The sequence below is a fragment of the Mercenaria mercenaria genome, chromosome 16 (genome assembly GCF_021730395.1).
Source record: "Mercenaria mercenaria strain notata chromosome 16, MADL_Memer_1, whole genome shotgun sequence".
Taxonomy (NCBI): domain Eukaryota; kingdom Metazoa; phylum Mollusca; class Bivalvia; order Venerida; family Veneridae; genus Mercenaria; species Mercenaria mercenaria.
Genome location: NC_069376.1, coordinates 53,094,541 through 53,101,534, shown reverse-complemented (window position 1 = coordinate 53,101,534; position 6,994 = coordinate 53,094,541).

The following is a 6,994-nucleotide window of genomic DNA, read 5'->3' as shown; positions in this document are numbered from 1 at the left end:
ATTCTACCACTTTTAATTGCTTGGTTATATTTTACAAGTTTTATGCTTTATTATGTTCAGAATTTCATAAACTATATCATGAGTATTTGACATGACAACTTTTAATTAAATTATTATCTGTTAATCCAACAATCAAGGGCTAAATAAACAGCTTAGTGGGTGGGGTAAATCTATGTACACTTACATATAACATGTGTAATACTTTAAAATTCATATTAAGTAAAGGTCCGGTTTTTTAATGTGCAGTTTTTTTTCTTGACGGAACAAATACGTGAAAAAGAACTATTACATGAATAAAATGTGGCATATTTACCGACATTAATAAGACTAAGTCACATAAGTGGTGTGGGTAATCAGTAAATGATGAAAATATATCATTTTCACATTATGACACGGTTCGATCTTGAAGTAAATATATGTTTGCTAAAAGTAATTAAAACAGGCTGAAATGTGAATTCGAAGATTAAAACAGCATTTAATAGAATATTTCTTTAGCAATTACATAAAATACTGATTTAAACTTATGAACTGCTTGCTAGTCATTTTCTTATAAAAAGAGAATGTAAAAATGATAAATATACAACAAACGTAATAATGTATTCGACATTTTATGTTCAGTTGTAAGCTTGTAAGCTTGTGAGATATGATAATATCAGTAAAATATGGAATACTGCTCTGCAATGACATCTTTTTAAGTTTTGGAATAAATAACCTTTAGAATGTTATTAAATTCTAAAAAAAAATTAAAAAACAAAACAACAAACATTGAACACACATTGATTGATACAAACTGACACAAGTGATTTAAGTAATCTACATGTAAGTCATGGTTTTGAAATAGCAACATCTTGATTTTATTTATTTGTTATTTAAGAAAGCATATGTTTACTCATACTTTGTAGTATGAGGTAATTATAGCAGAACAAATGTAGAAAAGCCTTAGATTTAAGAAGGTCTTTAAGATCATATGCATGCAGCTATCTAGGCACTTTTTAATGGGGTATCATTGTATACGTCAAATGACAAATTGCCCCCGCCTCCCGTATGTCTGATTCAGCAATGCATACATCTTCGAACCTTACGGGTGGCGCGAGGGATCATACCCCTTATCCGAATACAAATGAAATGAGTTCATCTTTGGTGTCGAATCACGCGAATATTCAGAGAGGCCAAGGCCCCGCCTCCCTTATGTCTTCGAACCTTACGGGTGGCGCGAGGGATCATAACCCTTACCCGAATACAAATGAAATGAGTTCATCATTGGTATCGCATCATGCGAATGTTCAGAGGGGCCAAGGCCCCGCCTCCCGTATGTCCGGTCCAGCAATGCGAACCTTACGGGTGGCACGAGGGATCATTTCCCTTATGCAAATACAAATGAAAAGAGTTCATCTTTGGTATTGCATCACGCGAATATTATGAGGGGCCGAGCCCCCGCCTCCCGTATGTCTGAACCGACGGGTCAAGCAGCATCGAACCTCTATGCTGGCAAAGTGTGCCAGACTCCTGCTGCATATAAACCAGTTCGACTTTGGCATCAAGATGTACTGGGAGACAAGTACCTCCGTCGGTACAAATACGCCCACCTCGGTTTCCGTGCCAAGTATTATTAGTAGTGGCACCGGAGGACAAGTACCTCCACATGGTACAAATACGCCCGCATCTGTGTCTTAGTAGTGGTACCGTTGGGGGGGGGGGGGGCAAGTACCTCCGCCTGGTACCAATTTTTTGGGTACGGTACAACAATCTCAGGCTGAAGTGTGGAATAGGCTGTGTCCACCCGACATAAACAGCCCACTTTGGTACAACTACCCAATTATAAGGGAGAAGCAGGACTGCAGGGCCCTACAACTGGTTCAAATGTGCCAGGAACTGTGCCCGCACTACATCCTACAGGCGACCCTTGGGATCAATCCCGTCCACCTGACGGGGACCAGAATGCTATTGCCAGACCACCCTACCATATGGGTAGCACAGGCGATCAATCCCCTCCTATTGATACAAATGTACCCGCAACAGTTTCTGCACCAAACCCCACAAGTTGCATTTGGAATAATATCCGTCCACCTGATCAAAACGCTCTGGTTCGATCACCCTACCCCATGGTTGACACAGAGGTTCAGGCCCCTAGAATTAGTACAAATGTACAGGCTATGGCTCCAGTGCCACATCTTACCGGTGGAACAAACGGTTGTTCGAACCTTTCCACATGGTGCTAGTGACCATGTTGTTGCACAAACACCCTAATGTATGAGTGGCACACTTAGTACTAATAAACAAGCTCTCTCTCGCGTAGCGCAATCCAGGGGTGGTCATTTGTGTCAACCCCTGGCACCCGGAATGTGTTTCGTTGGGGTTCAATTCATTCCAACCAGTATAGCTTGGTCCGGTCTGGCCCCAATCCCAAATTCTACAGTTGCTGCACTGCCATTTTACTATAAGACTGCGTCCTTTGCGCAAATGTCCGCCAATATATCTTTAGTGGCCTCGACACAATACACTATGGCTGCTTCAATGCCACCTGATGCCTTGGCTACTCCAATAATCCGCACCCCAGCTTATGCAAATATGCATGCTAGGGCACCGTTCCGAGTGTCTGCCACAAGCGCACAGATCTTACCTAGGGTAAATGAGTCGACTGCGGCTAAGATGTGCCCTTAGGGAGGTTAAGGTCTGTTATATTCGGATTCAAGAGATACAACGCATTATGAACATCAAGGACTACTAGAGAGTCAATTCCGACACGTTCAGAGAGGCTTGCCTCCTCCAGTACAGACTCAGATAGTTCAAGTCCGACTATTAGTTCTAAAGTCGCTCCAACCCCAACGCAACATACCCTCTCGGAGTTACTAAACAGTATGATTAAAATCCAGGAGACCGCTAGCAAAAGCCAACTTAAATACAAAGAATACACTACTCAGCAGCAGACAGATTTGTTGAAAGGTATGTCTGAGCTTACCGCCAAAGTTCATCAATCATTGTCTCCCTCTCCGTGTAGTCCCGGAAGAAATAAGTCTCGGGAAAACAGTCCGGGTAGATCAGGTAGTCCTAGTCGGAATGGGGGATACTGCTTTAATTGTGGGGGAAATCATTGGCTGAAGAATCGTACTTTGCCTAGATCTCCAGGGAGATGCTTTTGTCAGGGAGTTCACCTGAGAAGAGATTGCCCTGAACTGAAGGAGCAGAGTGACCGGAGGTTCACTTTTCAAGAGTAAGCAATATTTAAAATAAGGTAGGGTGTCCTCCGTGATAATCACGTTACGGTTTTATTTTCTTATATTTATATTTTGATGTACACAGGGGATATTAACCTTGTAAATTTTACATTATGTAGGTGAAATTTTACAACCGATCAATTCAGAATATATGAAACAGGGGAGGTTACACTTGTAATTGTATATAATGTACATGAATTGCCTATTTTATGATTGGTCAGTTTAGGATGTTTAACAAAGGGGAGATTAACCTTGTAAATTTTATATGATGTAAGATATTACACCAGGGAGGTTACCATTTTGTATAGTGTATGTTCTCAAGGATCTATCTCTCACTGCATTTACCACATGGTTGGCAGGGAATGTCCAGGTCATTTTGAGTATTCACCAGGTCACCGACTGGAAATAATAAATTTCCGATAGTTTGTTAATGCTGGAGTCGAATGCTCAGTATTTTGTCCTATGGGGGTTTGTCAGATTTGGCAGCCCACATTTGTTGGGCATTTTGTCCCATGGGGTTTTCAGATTTGGCAGCCCACATTTGTTGGGCATTTTGTCCATGGGGTTTTCAGATTTGGCAGCCCACATTTGTTGGGCATTTTGTCCCATGGGGTTTTCAGATTTGGCAGCCCACATTTGTTTGGCAGTTTGTCCCATGGGATTTTCAGATTTGGCAGCCCACATTTGATGGAACATGCACAACGGGTGTTTTGACCCTCACAGCAAGAAATACTCGGGCCCTGTATTTCCAATCGAAGAGCAGACAATTTCGTTATTTCCTGTAACTTTGGTGTAAAGGAAAGTTTCCCGTGATCTAGGTAATTTAATTAAGCAGTGTTTATTCACTGTATATTTGGTGTAGGGGAAAGATCCATTTATTAGATATTTGTATATGAATATTAACATTTATAACCTATATCTGGTATGGATGTATATACCTATGTTCTGTTTCGTTTATTTTATAAATATAAAAAAAACATTACAGTTTACTCTATAAATCACAATGCAATTAAATAATCAACATATGTACGACTGTTATAACGCAAAGACATCAACAAGCTATAGCAGAGTCTTCAAAGGAGTTGCTTCCGGTATAAAATATAAGTCATAGCAAAAACATTGGGGCAGCCATCTTGGCGGCTTTTTTTTTTTTAATAAACTTGGTACGTTTTGTTTAATTATTTATTTCGTACTTTATACATTGTTTTGATAATGAAACTATAATAGGATGTATACATAACTGAAGATGATTTTTTCAATTTATTTTTTATTTTACCTGTTATTAGATATGTTTTATATTGAATTACCCCACCCACTTAAATATATATATTATCAATAATTTGAATGTATCCTTTAACAAAATAATAATGTTATTACGATTTATTATCACTTGTTCAACACGGGATTGCATTGTGTAAGGAACAACAGTAAATAGAGGAATACAAACAAAGTATATTTGACCGTATGTTCAAAACAATAGTATTCATCACATTTTAGTCCATATAAAATTGGAATAAAATGTGTCAAAAAGTTGTATTTCATATCGATAAATGCATATAATTTTGCAGATTTATAACTTTCACATTTTTATAATAACTTCAAATTAATTTACAACAGTTAAATGCTTTTATTTTTAAATTTTATGCATTGGGTATCATTTTCATGTATCAGCGGCCATGTTGGCGGCCATCTTGAATTTGAGGACTTTGCCCAGTGACTAGCAACTGGCATCAGGCAGTTCTGAAAACTACATATTCTGACGAACATTTTGGTATGCAGAAGTTGATGTGCACATTCATAGACCACCTACTACCAGTTTTAAGCTACTTATTTGGCCATATTTGCAGCATGATAGAGCACATGTGCGCATGTCACAAATCTAACGGTAAGATTATTTTACAGGGAATCGTGCCATTATTGTGATATTTTATATAGGCTTATCATTACCATGGGTCACATGGTTCTGAATATTTAAAATAGGTTCCAAGCTTTAACTTCAGAACCAGTTGACCTAGAACCTGTATCAGAATCGGCAAATTGATCTTAGTCAGTAGATGATCTCCAATGGATTGGGGTCAACATGTAAGTGAAAAAGGTCACATGCTTGAACTAGAAAAATTCCAATCAGTACCTTACGAACTTTATGACCTACAACTTTCAAACTTTACAGTGTAAAAAATCAACAATGACAAAACTCCAACTGGGGGCCTCCGTGGCCGAGTGGTTAAGGTCGCTGACTTCAAATCACTTGCCCCTCATCGATGTGGGTTCGAGCCTCACTCGGGGCGTTGAATTCTTCATGTGAGGAAGCCATCCAGCTGTCTTGCGGAAGGTCGGTGGTTCTACCCAGGTGCCCGCTCGTGATGAAATAATGCACGGAGGGGCACCTGGGGTCTTCCTCCACCATTAAAGCTGGAAAGTCGCCATATGACCTATCATGTGTCGGTGCGACGTTAAATCCAACCAAAAAAAAAAAAAAAGAAAAAAACTCCAACAGGAAAAGCCAAAATATTGGCATGTGGTACTGTAGTAGGGTAGAGTATAAGCATCTCTACTTCCTTGCTATTATGCCAGCTTTTATAGTGACGTGGTAGAGTGTCCGCCTGAAGTGTGAGAGGTCCCGGGTTCGATTTCCGGTCAGGCCCGAAATATTTTCAGCCTGTTACATATACATGTACACAGTGACTGATCACATGTACGCAGTACCATACATGAATGCAATGATATCTGATCTGTAGGCCCAAAACTCAAAAGGGGTCATCCTCTGACAAATTTCAGTATACTTATGGAGTGTCAAATGGTTCTCAAGCTCCTGATCGCAAACCTTTTTATAAGTACATACCCCTGTGACCTTGACCTTTGATATATTCAGAAATGCACCAAGAACGTTTGGGGTTCTACTTCAAAAGATTGTCAAGTTACTGATAGAATGAATCCCTTTTTCAATATTCAAATCCATCTTTTCTCACACTAAAATATTTTATCTCGTAAAAATGATATCATCTTTTACCGTATTTACGAAAGTTTTCTCGGTATGAGTACTTTTGTCGTTGTTAAGAGACGACTATATCATGGTTGTGTGGTCTTTTCTCGTAATTAAGGCATGTTTATCATAATATGAGAGCTATTTTCTTAATTATATAATCTTTACACGTTATAACAGTTATGTTCTCGCAAAAACGAGATCTGTTCACGTTATTACGAAATAATTATATCGTAATTACGAGAAGTTTTCTTGTAATAGCCGGATCGTTATTCGTTGTTAAGAGAAATTATCCCGTAGTAACGTGAGAATAGATTCTATAAATGTTTTTCATTTGACACAATTCAGCTTTGGTACCATGCGTATGTAAAATGGACGTTTTAGTCAACTTTATTTAGAAAGTTTCTTTATACCAGTACAAATGTATATTTAAAAGAGCCTAATTCCAGTAAAAAGTACCATGCAGAACCTATAAAATGGTAGCAAACAAATATGAAGTCTCAGATGAGCCTCATGTGTGTAACGTATTTATAATGTTTACGGGTTGTAATTTGACGAAAGTTACATTTTATATTTTGCAATATGTATTTAAAACAAATCAAAATAATCATAAGTACGTAAAAAAGAATACGTACGTCTACCATTAAAAAGAAAAGAGACGTCTATTTGGTGTCAAATCTTTTTTTATACATCGATGCAAATAATTTGGAGTACTTTAATATTTATGAGAGGCTTTGCTTTAGATTAGTTTTAAGTTTTGATATGTCAACTTCAGATGAAGAAATTTTTACCCGAT